The 18196-nt window shown below is 38.7% G+C and overlaps 1 protein-coding gene across 6 annotated transcripts in view; it reads left to right on the top strand.

The window, feature by feature from the left end:
• Positions 1 to 7084: 7084 nt before the first annotated feature.
• The window catches only part of ATG4C (autophagy related 4C cysteine peptidase), an 85536-nt gene continuing 74424 nt past the window's right edge, over positions 7085 to 18196 (top strand). For 2 of the 6 annotated variants that reach the window (XM_023194974.3, XM_023194971.2), the window contains exon 1: positions 7371 to 7522. The gene's annotated coding sequence lies outside the window, so the exon portion shown is untranslated. Of the gene's footprint in view, positions 7227 to 7338; positions 7523 to 18196 lie in introns of those variants that run through there. The other 4 variants (XM_023194973.2, XM_023194975.1, XM_023194970.2 and 1 more) reach the window with 4 other exon arrangements.

Here is an 18196-nt window from a genome sequence, read left to right as displayed (position 1 = left end):
GTGTGTGTGTGTGTGTGTAGTAAAATACACATAACATCAAGTTTACTGTTGTAATCATTTTTTTTTTTTTTTTGAGACAGAGTTTTGTTCTGTCACCAAGGCTGGAGTGCAGTGGCACGATCTCAGCTCACTGCAACCTCCGCCTCCTGGGTTTAATTGATTCTCCTGCCTCAGCCTCCCAAGTAGCTGGGACTACAGGTGCCTGCCACACGCCTGGCTAATTTTTGTATTTTTACTACAGATGGGGTTTCACCATATTGGCCAGGCTGGTCTCAAACTCCTGACCTTGAGATCCACCTGCCTCGGCCTCCCAATGCTGCAATCATTTCTAAGTGTATAGTTCAGTAGCATTTAAGTACATTCATATGCAGCCATCACCACTATCCATTTCTAGAACTCTTTTCATCATACAAATTGGAAACCCTGTACCCATTAAACACTAACTCCTCATTCTCCACTCCCTCCAGCCCCTGACAACCACCATTCTACTTTTTGTCTCTATAAATTTTACTATGCTAGGTACCTCATACAGGTGGAATCATGCAGTATTTGTCTTTTCATAGCTGGCTTATTTCACTTAACAAAATGCTCAAAGTTTATCCATGCTGTACCATTCATCAGGCTAGGGTGAACCTCAGATTTATATAGGATTTCTGTTTTGAAGCCACGACTGGTGAATAATACTTCATTTCTGTCCTCTTGGTCATCATCTTTCTTTTTCTTTGTCACCTGTGCCTTTCCTACGATCCAGTCTCCTGATATTTTTTTCCTTTTAAATCTCTCCATTCCTTATTTGATGTTCTAATCTGCTCCATCCTCATTTTCCTCAGAATTATTGCTTTGCTTCCTGGTCTTAATGAATGCCAACTTTCCCTGAAAATGTTGTTCCCCTGCAACCTTGAATTTATGCTTTTTGTGTTTTTTGGTCTCATTCATTCAGAATACTGGGTCAATGGCTCAGTTCAGCTCTCTTTTCATTCTCCAGTGCTGCATCTGAACCAGTACTCCTCTGCTCTTACGTTAAAATCCCATTCCTCTGAAGGACTCCATGACATTTGTGTATGTCATTCTCCACTCTACCTGTGTTATCACCTATTGACTTCCTTGTTACTAGCTCATATCCCCATCTACATGGCTTATAATCTTATCTATGCTCATGGTTTCAGTTATCCTCTAAAGTGGATGATTTATGAAGCTATATATTCAGCTCAAATCTTCCCCTTGAGCTCTGTATCTAACTATCTCTTGGGCATAGCTATATGGACAACTCTTAAGCATTCCGTTAACTCAACATGTGGAAAATTGAAAAGCCAGAAATGTGGGAGTCTCCCTTGATTCCTTCTTTCACTCACACTTCCTCTTGATTCTATTATCTTAATATTTCTGGTCAGTATTTCACTCTTCTCTTATCCCTGCTGTTGGGGCTTGGAAGATAACACCCCAAACAATGACACTTTGGCATGCTGAGTACTTTGAAGAATGTTGGAAGGGTTCAGAAGCAAAATCTCTTTCTGACCTTCTCCTGCTCTTCTTTCTCCTGCTTGCCTTTCTCCCCAAGGGAGGCCATAGAAACTAGAATTCCTTTTCCCCAAGGCAGGTCATAGGAACTAGCATTCCTTTCTCCGACAGTCTGCCATAAAATCTAGAAATACTACTCTAATCTTTCCCCACCTTTCAGTGTAGGAGCTGGCCTGAAAGGAATTCTCTGACCTATCTTGACTGAAAGTAAATCATAAGAGCCACATTCCAGAAGGAGTCCTGACCTGTACCCAGGAGGGAAGAATGTCACACAAAGAGGGCAAGAAGAATCTGAACAGTCAGGCTCTACTGGTTTTCCCCACTCAATTACTATTAGATCATTTCCTTTTTGTCTAATTGCATTTCTCCATGGCTGTCCACCCTTCATCAAATCTAAGCATAAAAAGGGGAAGTTTTCCCTGGGTTTTTGGGTCTTCATTTCAGAAGGGTCCCATGTCACATAAAACTTTGATTAAATAAATTTGTAATGCTTTTCTTTTGTTAACCTGTGTTTTGTTACAGGAGTGTTGGCCATGACTCCTATGGCGGGGAGGAAAGATATAATACCTTTCGGTTCCTAGACTACTTTATTTCAGATCTCTCATTGTAAAAAACTGAATTATGAAAACAATCTCCTAATTGGTCTTGCCAGCCCAATCCATTCTTCATACAGCAAATAACAGATTAAAATGCAATCTAGTTATGTCACTCGTAAATGGTTCTCTTTATATTTAGGTTAAAGTCTAAGATCCTTATCATAGTATACAGTCTTTTTTTAAATTTATTTTTTATTTTTTTGAGACGTAGTCTCCCTCTGTCACCCAGGTGGGAGTGCAGTGGTGCAGTCTCGGCTCACTGCAGCCTCCTCCTCCTCCCAGGTTCAAGCAATTCTCCTGCCTCAGCCTCCGGAGTAGCTGGGACTTCCAAGTGCCCACCAGCACACCCGGCTAATTTTTGTATTTTTAGCAGAGACGGGGTTTCACCACGTTGGCCAGGCTGGTCTTGAACTCCTGACCTCAGGTGATCCACCCACATTGGCCTCCCAAAGTGCTGGGGTTATGGGTGTGAGCTATCTCGCCTGGCCTACAAAGTCTTTTTGTGAAATAGCTCCAGTTTGTCTTTCCAGACTTACATCATACTATTCACCCCACTCTCATGTTCCAGCTATAATAAATTTACAGGTTGTCCTAATCTGGCTGAACCTCCCTCTTCTACAGCTAGTTAATTCTTATTTTTGTCATTTAAATCATCTTGGGAACTTCCTCCTCTAGGGTCCTCACTCAATTTGAGAGTAAGTGACCTTCCTCATTCTCTTAATATCTTGTCCTTACTTTTATCATAACATTTATCACATTGTATTGAGGGACCATAAGCTCCTTACCGAATTCTGTCTATATTTCCAGCATAGTTGTGGGTGTTTAGTAAATACTAGTTGCTGTGAAGCGATCCCATGCTGCATGAAGGCTAAGATTTACTTCATAGCACTTGATGAAGTGTGGCTATAAAAGGAAAAAGAGAAGATAGAATAGACCAGACCAGGTGCGGTGGCTCATGCCTGTAATCCCAGCACTTTGGGAGGCTGAGGCAGGAGGATCTCTTGAGCCCAGGAGTTCAAGACCAGCCTGGGCAACATGGCAAAACCCCTTCTCTACAAAACAATACAAAAAATTAGCTGGGTTTGGTGGTGTGTACCTGTAGTCTCAGCTACTCAGGAGGCTGAGGTGGGAGAACCACCTGAGCCTGGAAAGTCGAGGCTGCAGTGAGCTGTGATCGTACCACTGCACTCCAGCCTGGGCATTGGGAGTGACTGCATTTAGCAGGAAAGCTGAGTCCACTGAAGGTGCTCTCACAATTATGGTGATTCTGTGCATGTTTGTTTGCTGAAGTAAAGGGAGCATAGTTGAGAGAGAGAGAGAAAGAGTTTGAAGATGTAAGAGAGGGGATAGAAATAAGGTTACTTGGAAAAGAGGAAGGGTTTTCACCAAGTTTTCTTTTCTTTTCTCTTTTTTTTTTGAGACGGAGTCTCGCTCTGTCGCCCAGGCGGCATTGTAGTGGCACGATCTTGGCTCACTGCAACCTCCGCCTCCCGGGTTTTTTAAAATAATTGTTTAGGCTTTAGAAGTCTACAGGGTATTCATTCCAAGGCTGAGTTCAATGTCGCTTAACATAATATTCCCAATGAAGGATTCATGGTATACATTTATTTAATAGAATCTTCATCTTTTCCTGGTCCAGGAAGGAGATGGATAAGAAATACACTTGATAGAAGTTAAGAAGTAAAAGTTTCCTAACAAAAATCTGGAGCTGCCTCACAATCAATGCTATTAGAATGGTTGGTATACTTTCAAAGTATATGCCTGGAATATGATGACATTTTAGAAACGGCTTGACTCTTAACATAAATGTTACCTATACATTATAAATGTATTTTATATATATAAGTACACACACACATATATATACACCAAGTACACACACACACATATACACATACTAAGCAGTATGTGTTTGTGTGTGTGTATATATATATACACATATATATAAATTGTTGCTTTCATGATTATTGAACGTGACATTCTGATTAATTATTCTGGTTTTAATAGTTATTTTATTATACCACTTGAATTACTAATAAAAAAAAACACTAGTGTTAGAAACCGCTTACATTAAAACTACACAGTATTCATGGAAAGGGAGTTTCAGGGCCTCAGTCATCACTGTGAATTTTTTTTTTTATTTTTGAGACGGAGTCATGCTGTGTTGCCCAGGTTGGAGTGCAGTGGCATAATCTCGGATCACTCTGCCTCCCGGGTTCAAGGGATTCTTCTGCCTCCGTCTCCTGAGTAGCTGGGATTATAGGCGCATCCCACCACGCCTGGCTATTTTTTCTTGTATTTTTAGTAGAGACGGGGTTTCACCACGTTGTCCAGGCTGGTCTTGAACTCCTGATCTCAAGTTATCCGCCTGCCTCGGCCTCCCAAAGTACTGAGGTTACAGGCATGAGCCACTGCGCCCGGCCTAGTCATCACTGTGAACTTCCACAAACACTTATTGAGAGTCAGTTACTCTGCACAAAGTACTGTGTATAGAGCTGGGAGGGACACAGATGTTTAAGGTGCAGATCCTGCCTTTAAGAAGGTATATTAGCTATTATAAGTTTCAATTAACCAAATGTGTGATGATTATTAAAAGTCAGCGTTATACATATTGTACTTTGTTTTCTATTCTGATGAAGCTCACGTATGCTTTTAATTTCCCTTTAAATCTTAACTAATTTTCAAAACTACCAGTGTTTCATAAACAGCTTATAGTGCCCAGACAGAGTGGCTTGCCTTTAGTAGCACTCATTTTATTTTTGTTGAACTAAAATGAACAGCTTCTCCAGTTTTAACTTTTGCATGGTTGGCAATTGGCTGAACTGGAATGTGAAGACACATTTAGAGGATAGAATGTTCTGAGTGCTGCAGCTGTAAGAATCTCTTTAAAAAACATAAAGTCGATTACATAAATTATGTACTCTTTAAACTCTCATGTTCATTTACACAATTGATCATGGAAACGACTTTAGAAATATGTGTATCAAATATTTAGCATATTTTTAAAGCTTCCTTAATAACATCACTAATAAGTGGATGCAATTTTGTGTTTATTTACAGCAAACACCTATGAATATCAGATCACCTAATTATAGTTTATCAACATTACCTTTGAATCATTCCAATGGAAATGTCCTCTCTCACTGCATTCATATTGCTTCGGTGCATGAGCATGGAAAACAGCAGATTATTTTCCATGCTCATAGATTTTAAATATTTACTTGTTAGCGCTGCATAATTTAACGCACTAGAGTTGGAAAGCAGTATGTATGATAGCTGATGCCATGTCAGTGTTGCAGAATATAGTTTCCTCCTGTGACTTCTGTGTGAAGTTGTAAAAAGGAAAGGTACTCTACTCCTTTTTTTCTAACCAATTAAAATTTGTTGTGGTAAGCCTACAGAAAACCCAAGTCTGTAGTATACATACAATTTACTTTTGTATAATTATATAGTTATCTTAAGAATGCAAGCATTGTTTCTCATGGCCTGTTAATGCACAATACCAGAAATAAAATATACGCATTCTTGTAATCCAGGTCTTTATGAAAGTTACAAAAAGGCATCTAAACAGCTTGTTAGATGCATGCTCTTCTAAAAAAAATCAGAACAGAGTTTGGGGATTTCGAAACACGAAACCACAGGCAACGGAATCATGCAAGAAAACTACTTTGTTTTCTCACTCTAGTAAGTGTGCCATTAGTGATTTTATCATACCCTTTGCTTTTTTGTTATTTAGTTGTCCAAGTACATGAATAAAAAATAAATAGATCCAGCTACCTGTTTTTGTGAGAATAAAAAAATAATTTAAACCACCAAATCCATTAACAAAATTGAAAAAATTTCAAGTTTAATTTTGAACTTTTCAACTCTTCATTCTTGAAAGTTTTCATTCCCATGTGGTTTCATAGTCCCGTGGTACAGACTTCATAGTTTTTAGTATAGTTTCCTATGTAATTCAGAAGCATGTCTGCTAGTCCTTGCTCCAACAAAATCTGCGGTACTGTAAAACGGCATAGGATTACATTTTACAGTAACAGTATTTCTCTTGACATCATTTAGGAGTGAAGATAAAAATTTCCATTTTATTTATTTATTTTTACTTTTATTTATTTATTTTTTTGAGACAGGGTTTCGCTCTGTGGCCCAGGCTGGAGTGCAGATGGGCGATCTTGGCTCACTGAAAACTCCGCCTTCCGGGTTCATGTGATTCTCCTGCCTCAGCCTCCTGAATAGTTGGGACTACAGGCCCCCCACCACGCCCCGCTAATTTTTTATATTTTTAGTAGACACGGGGTTTAACCCTGTTGGCCAGGCTGTTCTCGAATTCCTGGGCTCAAGTGATCCGCCCGCCTCGGCCTCCCAAAGTGCTGGGATTACAGCCACCGCGCCTGGCCAGAAATTTACACGTTATAAAAAGCATCTTCAGACCGTCCTTTTTTCTTTCTTTTTTTTTAAACAAAGCCTCGCTCTGTCGCCCAGGCTAGAGTGCAGTGGCGGAATCTCTGCTCACTGCAACCTTTGCCTCCCTGATTCAAGCAATTCTCCTGCCTCAGGCTCCCAAATAGCTGGAATTACAAGCGCCCGCCGCCACGCCCGGCTAATTTTTTAACTTTTTTAATAGAGACGGGCTTTCACCAAAGTGCTGGGATTACAGACGCGAGCCACCGAGCCCGGCTGTCTTGTGTTTTAATGCTTGAAAATAACCTGAATATGGAAAATAAGTGCACATATGCCTTGATGTTTTATAAGTAACCTACAGTCCTAATTATGGCTTGGCTTAGTGTTCCTTCACAACAGGATAAGAAGGCATCCTGGCCTTTTTTTTTTTTTTTTTTTTAAATCAATGCGAGGCTTAGTTAGGCTCTTATCTTGGTCCTGAGTGCGAGGAAGGAGGGCCGCAATGCATGCTGGATCTTGCAGTTCCTGCGCCAGAGGCAAGGGAGTGATGCTGCATGGCCTGCTGGTAGTTGAAGTCCAAGTGCTCAACAGGAATTTATGGCAGCCGTAATGTGGTTTGTCTATCAGAGTGACAATGCTCACAGATGGATACTTTCTCCTGGTTCTTCGCTTAGCTGCACTGGTGGTGGATTAGCAGCTTGGGGTGGCGAACAGGTGGGAAAAAGAGATGGATAATGTAAGCATAGCAAAGGCCTCTACGCCGCTGCTATCGCTACTGCCAATCGCACAGCTTTCGTATCCCGGAAGTGGCTGATCTGATGGATTTGACGCGGAGGCGGTTCCTCTTACTACGGTGGCCGGGGTACTAAAAGTACCTGTAGCTGCGGCGCTGAGGTCGGAACGTCTGCGTGTGTGCGGGCTGCTTTTGTGGCGGCTGCTGCTAGAGCTGGAGCATTTCCCGGGTTGGTGGTTTCTGCACATTTTTACAGTTCTCCAGTCCTTCTGTTTCGGTGAGGGATCGGCTTGAGGCTAGAGGAGTCGAGAAGTTTGGGACTTAGTGTCTCTGGTCTCCGAATGACCGGGTTTCTTGGGGAGTCCGCCTTCAGTGAAGACCCTGTGGCCAGCCATCTGGGTTGTCTGAGGGTTTTGGCGCCTCCCTTGTCTCTCCTTTGTAGTGTCATTTGTCTTCTGACTCTTCCTCGCTCTGTCCTGGGTTCCAGAGATAAACCGTAAGCCTAACTGTGGGCAGCTGTTCCTCCTTTTCTTATGGTTTTCTTAGATGTTGCAGGCAAGACCCTTTCCCCTGATCTGTCGCATCCATTTGATCCCTCCTCATGCCAGTGCTCTGTCGTCCCTGTTTCTCCTCGTTTAAAAAATAAAAAAAGGCAAATAATAATAACTGGATCCCGACTATCTCTCTGTTCTCATTCCTAGCCTCTTTCTCCCTTTTTGGTGCTTGTTACTGCTTCAAGCCATAACACACTACCTTGCATATATTAATGCCTTTCTATCTAAATATTAACGTTCATTCACTTTATTTGGTTCACGCTCACCGTGAACTCTTCCCAACCCTACCCGCATCTAAGGGCTTTTGAGGTTGGAGGTGTAGAATAAATTCTTACATATAATGACTATGTTCATATATGAGAACTTTCAGCGGTCAACTCAGCATCACTGCTTATTGAGTTTATATTTCTTATGATTTCTTTGGCTTACCTTTTCGTTTTGTATTGGTTATTTACCCACATGGGGCTCACTGCTACCCTATAGTTGGAGAAGAATACCTCGTCTTACATCTTTTTATATCCGAATTACTTAGGAGTTTTCTTACATTTTTCTGCTTGGACCATATGTCCCCAGTGGGTTTTTGGCAGTGATTTTGTGTCAGTTGATGGCAGAAAGAGACAAGGGAATGATCTTTCTTGCTTGCTTGTGACTTGTAATTAGATTATGAACCATTGAGAGTACCCAGAGGGATTGGAAAGGCTTTGAAAAGTAAAGTCTATGTATTTTCTGAGTTTCAAATTGATAAAGCTCTTCTTTGAACAGGGGAGAGTTTCTAGTTAGTCCAATAATCTGAGGCTATATTGAATTATCAGTTCATTCGCTATAAAATTTTTAGAACTGCATGTCAAAAAGTGGCCAATCTAAGGAATTGTATAATTTAGCAAAAAGTCATTAAAAGCAATTTAATTAATGCTCTTTTTCTTTAAAATAGGATTCAAGTATGTGAAAAAATGTATTTATGGTGATTGGTTGTGAATTATTTCTAGACATTTTGATAGTTCTGGTGAACAGCATCGTATTCTGTTCACTAATGTTTTATAAAAAGACAGAAATTTTCTGACTTTCTGGGGAGCCACGTAACTGAAATGAGTTTGCAGCTTGTTTTCTCTTCCAATTATTGCACTAAAGAGTTCTTATACTAAGACTATCATTCTTTTTTAAGCTATCAAATATGATCTATACATGTCATTAAAATATAAATATTAATATTGGTACAATGTTAAATTGAGATTATTCCTAATTAATGCACAAAATGCTGAAATGGTTTCAGCCATGCTTACGATTTGGGGCAAAATATATTTCAGAATAAATTTACTCATATAATTTTTTATTGAAAAAAAAAGGTAAGCTAGCCATTACTCAATCTCTTAATATTTCTCCTGAGATTTTATTCATTTAATAGGCATTTAGTGACTACTTACTATTTAACTATTGTCACAAAATCACCAAAACATTTATTTGTAAGAGTATCCTCTTGTCCTCAGCTCTGCATAGATGCTTTTAAAGCATTAGCTCAGTTATTCCAACTAAGTAAGCTATTATTATTTACATTTAACAGGTGAAAAAACTGAAACTTAAAGAATTTAAGGAATTTACTTCAGTTCCTTTCTACTCTTCCCACTACAACAGCTGCAAGGATTTGTGCTCTATCCTGAAATATATAAAGAGAATTAAATCAACACATGCTTACTGAGCAGCTATTACATACCAGACACTCTTCAAGGTGCTCGGAATATAGCAGTGAACAAGAAAAGTCCCTGCTCTTAGGGAGCTTATACTCTGGCAGAATGTATGAGATGTAAACTTTGCCTTCAGGAAGCAGAAAATATAGTCAATATGTATTAGATTTTATGGGAGTGTTTCAGTATGTTAAAAGTGAGAAGAGAGATAACTAGGGAATGTTTCATGAGAATGAGATCTAATCTGGAATTTAAATAGTGCTTAGGGATTGGTAGGTAGAAATTAGGACCCTGTCTCAAAAAAAAAAAAAAAAAAAAAATCTGTGATATAGAATAATTGGTGCGCCTTATAAAGCACTTTTTAATTTTTTTGGACTATTTATAAATAAAATTGTAATCTTTGACATACGTTCAATCATTTAGCATTTATTTATTAACTAGACACTCTTCTAGGCCACAGTGGTATAGTAGTGAGTAAATACGGTCTTTACACTCATAGAATTTACTGTCTAACAGAGGCGACAGACATAAATAGTCAAAGAAATTTAAAGTTACAACTGTAGTAAATGCTGTTAAAAAAGGACTCGATGTCACACAGAGGAAGAACTGATTACAGAGGGGATAAGAGTGGGGATGGGGAGAGGCCAGTTAGAAGATTGTTGGAGTAGCCCAGTTGAGAGATGATATTTTGGACAAGGTGGTGGTGGTAAGAGGGAGAGAAGTGGATAGATTCCAGAGGTGTTCAGGAGGCGGAACTGGGTGATGGATTAGATATGGAAGGTGAGGTAGAGGAAGATATTGGCTAATCTTAGGTTTTTGGCTTATATAACTGGAGGGATTGTTGCACTGTTCACTGAGGTAGAGAACGTTGAAAGAGGACCAGATCTGGGAAACATGCTTTGTTTGTTAGTATTTTTTATTGTGGTAGCAGTGTTTAAGGTTAATTTCTTATTTTTTACCCTTTTGTCATTGTTTTAGTTTTGTATATTTGAGTAATGCTATGCCTAAAATATGTTTTTTTGGTATCATTTTTTCTTGATTGAGCAGGGGTGGAGTTCTACATGAAAGCATCTGGAAATACGTTGGTCTCTGTTTTGAATCTATCTGTAATATATTAAACTATATATATGAATAAGTAACTGAATAATGCAGTTACATGTCATCTTTATTTTCACTTGAGATTTGGCAGTAAACTGGCATCTGGTTAAATTCTAACTTCATTCATTTGGTACATATATAAATATAAATGCACTAGGGAAAAATTACATGCTTTTGATTTTTCTCTGAAATGCTTCATTCATGTAATTTTTGATAGATATTGAACCCAAACAGTAGTGATTTATAGTTTATTGTTTAAATTTTACATTTCTTAGTAAAGTGGTAGAGTGTATACGGCAAAAGAGACTTTGGTGTCAGACTGCCTGGATTCACAGTCTCTATATGCTATATACCAGCAGTATGACCTTGAAGAAGTTATACAGCTTTTCCAAGCCTTTTTTTTTTTTAATTTATAAGATGGGGATAATAATAGTGCCAGCCTTATAGAATTGTTGTGAGAATTAAATGAGATGATATATGTACATAGGTTAATAAAATACTTGGTACAGATTTTAAGTGTTTATTATCATTATTATTATAGTGATACTGGGTCCAAGATCATCTTGACTCCTGTGACACCATTTTAATTTTAAGATACCTTGTAACTAATAAAACTCAATTTGAGAAAAAAAATTTATTTGGTATTTAGATTTGGAGAAAATATATAAAATAGTTTTGCTTATTCACTGTTGTCCCAGATAAACCAGCACATAACTAATCTTTCACAGAATTCTGAGATTATGTGTAGTTTACAGCTGTGATGGGAAACTTAGGGTGAATAGTTTGTGATTACTTATTATTTGTTAGGATTATTACCTTTATTTTTAGCCAAACCTTTTCGAAGTTTGAACTCGCTTTTAGCTCCTATGAATAGGGTGAAGAGTAGTTAGGCTTTATGAAGTCTGATTAGCTGCTCTAAAATCAAGCTAACTTCTACCTTTTTCCCTTATTTTTTTCTTTTTACTTTCAAACCTATAAAAACATTGAAATGGTAGCATGACAAATATCCGTATATCCTTTTACCTAGATTCACTAGTTGTTAACATTGTGCCTCTTTTACTCTCATTCTTTGCTGTTAGACAAGTGCTCTTTCTCTCGCTATAAATACACACACACACACACTTTTTCTTCCTGAACTATTTGAAAGTAAGGTGGAAACATCACACTTTACCCGCAAATAATTCATCATGCATCTCCTAAGAACTAGCACATTATTTTACATAACTATAATGCCATTAGCATATCCAAATAATTTAACCTTGATATGATAATATTGTCTAATGTACAGTCCATATTCAACAATTAGATTTTTCCAAATATCCCAGTAATGTCATTGTAGCATTACAAAAATACTGAATCCAATTAAAGATATTAATTGTATTTAGTACTTATATGTCTGTTTTATCTAGAACAATCTTTACCTTTTCTTTCTTTTTTTGTCTTCAGGTAGAATGCATCACAAAATTGATTTGTCTGATTTTTTTTCTCACAATTAGTTTCAGATTGAAGAATTGTGGGTTTTTTTGTTTGTTTTTTACTATTACATGGGTGATATTTTGAACTTCCCATTTAATCATATTACAATTAACATAATGATGGTTTATTCCATGATTGGTGATTAAGTTTGGATCACTTAGTTTAGCCAGAGTTTTATATTCTGAAAGTACATTTTCCCTTTTGTGTTTAATAATCTGTAGGGGTGATAAATTGAGGTCATGTGGATATTCTGTTTTGCAGGTTTTGTTTTCCTATCCAGTGATTTTAGTGGTCATTGATAAAAGCATTGGTGGTTGCCAAATAGTGATTTCCCACTTCTGTCATTCCTACATACATTTCCTGGTTCTCTTCTCTAAATAAGAGCTTTCTCTTCTCTTTTATTTTAGTATCACTGTGTACCCAAGGATTCTTTCTTTCAAAAGCTATGCAGTGTGCTATAATTTGCTACCATCGTTCCTTTCAATGATTAAATTATCTCAAATCTGGTCAGTAGTAGATCCTTCAAGCTCTAGTTCCCATGACCTTTGGATATCTGCACATTGGTGTTTGAGCACTTCCTTACTCATATTTGCACAATGAGATGTTCCAGCCTCTCCTTGTAAATTTCCTGCTCAATACATGGAATAAGCCATTTTACCACAGAATCCTGGTTTATTTTAGTGGAAAATGATACTTAGCAACCAAGATCTGGGCCGGGCGTGGTGGCCCACGCCTATAATCCCAGCACTTTGGGAGGCCGAGGCGGGCGGATCATGAGGTAAGGAGATCGAGACCATCCTGGCTAACACGGTGAAACCCCGTCTCTGTTAAAAAATAAAAAAAAAAATTAGCCGGGCGTGATGGCGGGCACCTGTAGTCCCAGCCACTGGGGAGGCTGAGGCAGGAGAATGGCAGGCACCCGGGAGGCAGAGCGTGTAGTGAGCCAAGTTCGCGCCACTGCACTCCAGCCTAGGAGACAGAGTGAGACTCCATTTCAAAAAAAAAAAAAAAAGAAAAAAAAGGAAAAAAAGAAAAAACAAGATCTGGGTATTTAATATGCTCTTTGCTACTGGGGTGTCATTGATTTTAGACCCTTTAAATGGACACACATATACACATTTTTTTTTTTTCTTTTTGAGACAGAGTCTTGCCCTTGTTGCCCAGGCTGGAATGCAATGGCGGATCTGGGCTCACCGCACCCTCTGCCTCCGGGTTCAAGCGATTCTCCTGCCTCAGCCTCCCAAGTAGCTGGGATCACAGATACACACCACCACACCCAGCTAATTTTGTATTTTTAGTAGAGACAGGGTCTCTCCATGTTGGTCAGGCTGGTCTCGAACTCCCGACCTCCGATACTCCGCCCGCCTCGGCCTCCCAAAGTGCAGGTATTAAAGGCATGAGCCACTGCACCAGGCCAACATATACATTTTTTAAGAAATCATGAGTTCATAGGATACTTTCAATTCAAATTCAACACTGCAGAGTTCTCATCACTTCCTTCCAATTCCTGTTTATATCTCTGTTTTCCCAGAGAGAGAATTCTGATTCTCAATTATATCACTGTTTTTTACTCATCTGACCTATCCTACAACACACATAAAATAGTTTTGGAATTACTGGACTGACTGATACTGCTTCCAGCGGCAGATTTACCAAGTAAAGATTTTTTTTTTTTTCCATTTTATGTTCTTAGAATATATCCCACTAAAGGTATATATAGTCAAAATAGGTGTTCAAAGTTATTTGAATTATTTTTTCTGTGTGATTATGTTATGAATGTAAAATATAGTTAGGTTCCTACTAAATTACTTTTTAATAGACTCTTTGTAAAATCAGTTATCTGTAAAACTACTAAAGTGACATAATTTAAAACTTTATCATAATATATAGTTATAGGGAACTCTAGAACATTTATATCAGCTGGAGAATATTCAATTTGAAGACTTGTAAGGCTCTAAACTTGCAGCTCTTATTTTTTCAGTTGTAATATTATTTAAAATTAGGAATGCAAGAAAAGTGACATCGAATGATTCCATTTGTAAGCCAAAACAATTGTTTGTGAACATTTTAAACAATGCTCTTCTTTTAACTGCTGATACAATTCAAGCATTAATCTTTAACAATAGACATAATTGTTAGGGGTACTTTAATTCCCAAGTAATAGGTCTAATGTTTTCCTGTATTTATAACCAGAATGGAAAGATTTATGTTTTTCTTTAAGTCCTTCTTCTTTGTATTTGAAGAATGCTTGTTGTATTTTACCCTGTGATATTATTCATGTGTGAATATTCTCATTGGAAAGGGGGAAAATACGTCTCTTAATAGTTATGATACTTTATATCTCTATTGTGAGATATAACCACATTCAGCCTTATGGTTAGTTATAACCATCTTGCTTATTAGAATGGAAGATTAATGAGGACAGGAACTAGGTTTCATGGCCCATTGTAGCTCCCTCAGTGCCTTGTAGGAGTAACCACTCAAATACTTGATGAATAAATGTTATATTTTGTGTTTACATTACATGTAGTACTAGCTTCAGTAATATGAGTGCATCTTTTTCTTGGCAAGAGTAACTAATATAATGAGCCTTGGAAATGGTCTTATCTATTGTCATAGTCTGTCTTTTGTTGCTTATAACAGAATAACTGAAACTGGGTAATTTATATAAAAAAGGAATTTATTCCTTATAGTTATGAAAGCTGAAAAGTCTAGGGTTGACGAGCTGCATCTTGTGAGGACCTTCTTGCTGGTGGGGACTCTGCAGAGTCCTGAGGTGGTGCAGGGCATCACATGGTGAAGGAGCTAAACACACTAGCTCAAGTCTCACTTTCTCTTCTTATAAAGCCACCAGTCCCACTCCTCTGATAACCTGTTAATCCATTAATCCATGAGTGAATTAACTTATTTATGAGGGCAGAACCCCCATTATCCAGTCACCTCTTAAAGGCACCATGATAACATTCATATTTACTTATTACATACCTCAAAATCACTGTATCTCAAACTGAATTTCCTATCTTCACCTTAGTCTTCTCTACTTGGGTTCTGTTTCAGTTAATGGAACCATTATCCTCCTAGACATTAGACCTGAAATCTTGTAGTCACTTTAGTCTCCTCTCCTGTATGTGGGCATATACACATCCATATATTTGTATGATGTTGCTAGGTCTACCGTGTCAACTTGTTACTTTTATCTACTCTTTTTTTTTTTTTAAGATAGAGTCTCTCTCTGTCACCCAGGCTGTTGTACAGTGGCACAATCTCGGCTCACTGCAACCTCTGCCTCCAGGGTTCAAGCAGTTCTCTGCCTCAGCCTCCTGAGTAGCTGGGATTATAGGCACCTGCCACCACGCCTGGCTAATTTTTGTATTTTTATTAGAGACGGGGTTTCACCATCTTGGCCAGGCTGGTCTTGAACTCTTGACCTCGTGATCCGCCTGCCTCAGCCTCCCAAAGTGCCGGGATTACAGGCATGAGCCACCACGCCCTGCCTTATCTACTCATTTCTAATCCTCTCACCGGTGCCCTGATTGAGGTTCTCATTACCACTCATAGACAGTCTTTCTGATCAGTTGAAGGAATTGGGACATTTAATATAGAAAAGAGAAGACTGGGGGCTAGGGAGGTTAGGAGGTATGTCTTTAAACATCAGGTGGGCTCTCCAATGGAAGGATTAGTTTCAGAGGTTACAACTAGGACCAGTTAGTGAAAATAATGTGTAGACAGAAACTTGGTTCCACATAATATCATTGTAGCAAATCTAGTTGTTTAAAATTAGCAGGTATCATGTAGTTACTGTGGATACTCTAAGACAGTTATGGATGCTCTAGAACGGATAGGAAAATACACTGGTTAAAACATTATCAGGCTTTTACATTTATAGCCTATTTTGAGTTTAGTACAATATTCATTCAGTGCTGACCTCCCTTTTCTAGAAGCAAGTGTTCAGTCAGAGGCTGAGGGACTGCAGTTGGCAAGGATGTTGTTGTAAAGGAGATCTTGTTACTGTACAGGTGGTTGAACCCAATTAGTAGCTAGTTATTAGTGAGTCTGAACCAGAGAGCAGATCACAGCTTTCAAGATGGTAGTGATTTCTTTTTTTGAAACGGAGTCTCACTCTGTCACCCAGGCTGGAGTGCAGTGGCGTGATCTCGGCTCACTGCAAGCTCCACCTCCTGGGTTTATGCCATTCTCCTGCCTTAACCTCCTGAGTAGCTGGGACTACAGGTGCCCGCCACCACACCTGGCTAATTTTTTTTATTTTTAGTAGAGATGGGGTTTCACCATGTTAGCCAGGATGGTCTCGATCTCCTGATCTCGTGATTCACCCGCCTCGGCCTCCCAAAGTGCTGGGATTGCAGGTGTGAGCCACTGCGCCTGGCTGTGATTTTTTGTATTCTTTTAAATTTACACATTTTCTTTCACTACTCCTCTCCACCCAAGTACCATTGATTAGGAAAGATTAGTGATAGCTTGTATTGTGTGAGACGATGGTCCAGAACTACTGTTAATATTAATACTTACTAGTGCCAGGCGCAGTGGCTCATGCCTATAGTCCTAGAACTTTGGGAGGCTGAGGCGGGCAGATCACTTGAGGTCAGGAGTTTGAGATCAGCCTGGGCCACATGGCAAAACCCCATCTCTACAAAGAATAGATAAAAGTAGCCAGGCGTGGTGGTGCCTGCCTGTAGTCCTAGCTACTAGGGAACTGAGGTGGGAGGATGACTTGAGCCTGAGAGGTCAGGGCATTTGGCACTGCACTCCAGCCTGGGCAACAGAGTGAGACCTTGTCTCAAAAAACAAAACAAAACAAAACAAAAAAAACCCCAAAAAACCAACACACACACAAAACACCAAAAAACAAAAATTATTAGTTATTAGATGCTTTGTAAATTCTTTTTCAGTTCTGAGATTCTTACATCCTTCATTTCTTGTAGGGGTTAATTACACTTTGTTAATTAAATGATTTGACTCTTTACCTCTTATATAAAGATAGCAGTCTCTATATAAGACTGTAAGTCTCTGTATAAGACTCTATATAAGTCTCTATATTAACTCATGGTGTTACCTCTTATATAAAGACTACTATCTCTGTATAAGAGGTTAACACCATGAGTTAATATTTTTTTTTATCTTCAAAAGTTTAAGAATTTTTATTTATTTATTTATTTATTTATTTTTATTATACTTTAAGTTCTAGGGTACATGTGCATAACGTGCAGGTTTGTTACATATGTATACTTGTGCCATGTTGGTGTGCTGCACCCATCAACTCGTCAGCACCCATCAATTCATCATTTATATCATGTATAACTCCCAGTGCAATCCCTCCCCCCTGCCCCCTCCCCAAGATAGGCCCCAGTGTGTGATGTTCCCCTTCCTGAGTCCAAATGATCTCATTGTTCAGTTCCCACCTATGAGTGAGAACATGTGGTGTTTGGTTTTCTGTTCTTGTGATAGTTTGTTAAGAATGATGGTTTCCAGCTGCATCCATGTCCCTACAAAGGACGCAAACTCATCCTTTTTTATGGCTGCATAGTATTCCATGGTGTATATGTGCCACATTTTCTTAATCCAGTCTGTCACAGATGGACATTTGGGTTGATTCCAAGTCTTTGCTATTGTGAATAGTGCCGCAATAAACATATGTGTGCATGTGTCTTTATAGCAACATGATTTATAATCCTTTGGGTATATACCCAGTAGTGGGATGGCTGGGTCATATGGTACATCTAGTTCTAGATCCTTGAGGAATTGCCATACTGTTTTCCATAATGGTTGAACTAGTTTACAATCCCACCAACAGTGTAAAAGTGTTCCTATTTCTCCACATCCTCTCCAGCACCTGTTGTTTCCTGACTTTTTAATGATTGCCATCTAACTGGTGTGAGATGGTATCTCATTGTGGTTTTGATTTGCATTTCTCTGATGGCGAGTGATGATGAGCATTTTTTCATGTGTCTGTTGGCTGTATGAATGTCTTCTTTTGAGAAATGTCTGTTCATATCCTTTGCCCACTTTTTGATGGGCTTGTTTGTTTTTTTCTTGTATATTTGTTTGAGTTCTTTGTAGATTCTGGATATTAGCCCTTTGTCAGATGAGTAGATTGCAAAAATTTTCTCCCATTCTGTAGGTTGCCTT

The sequence above is a fragment of the Piliocolobus tephrosceles genome, chromosome 1 (genome assembly GCF_002776525.5).
Source record: "Piliocolobus tephrosceles isolate RC106 chromosome 1, ASM277652v3, whole genome shotgun sequence".
NCBI lineage: Eukaryota > Metazoa > Chordata > Mammalia > Primates > Cercopithecidae > Piliocolobus > Piliocolobus tephrosceles.
Note: the sequence above shows the minus strand (reverse complement) of the source record. Positions and strands in the feature narration are given on the sequence as shown.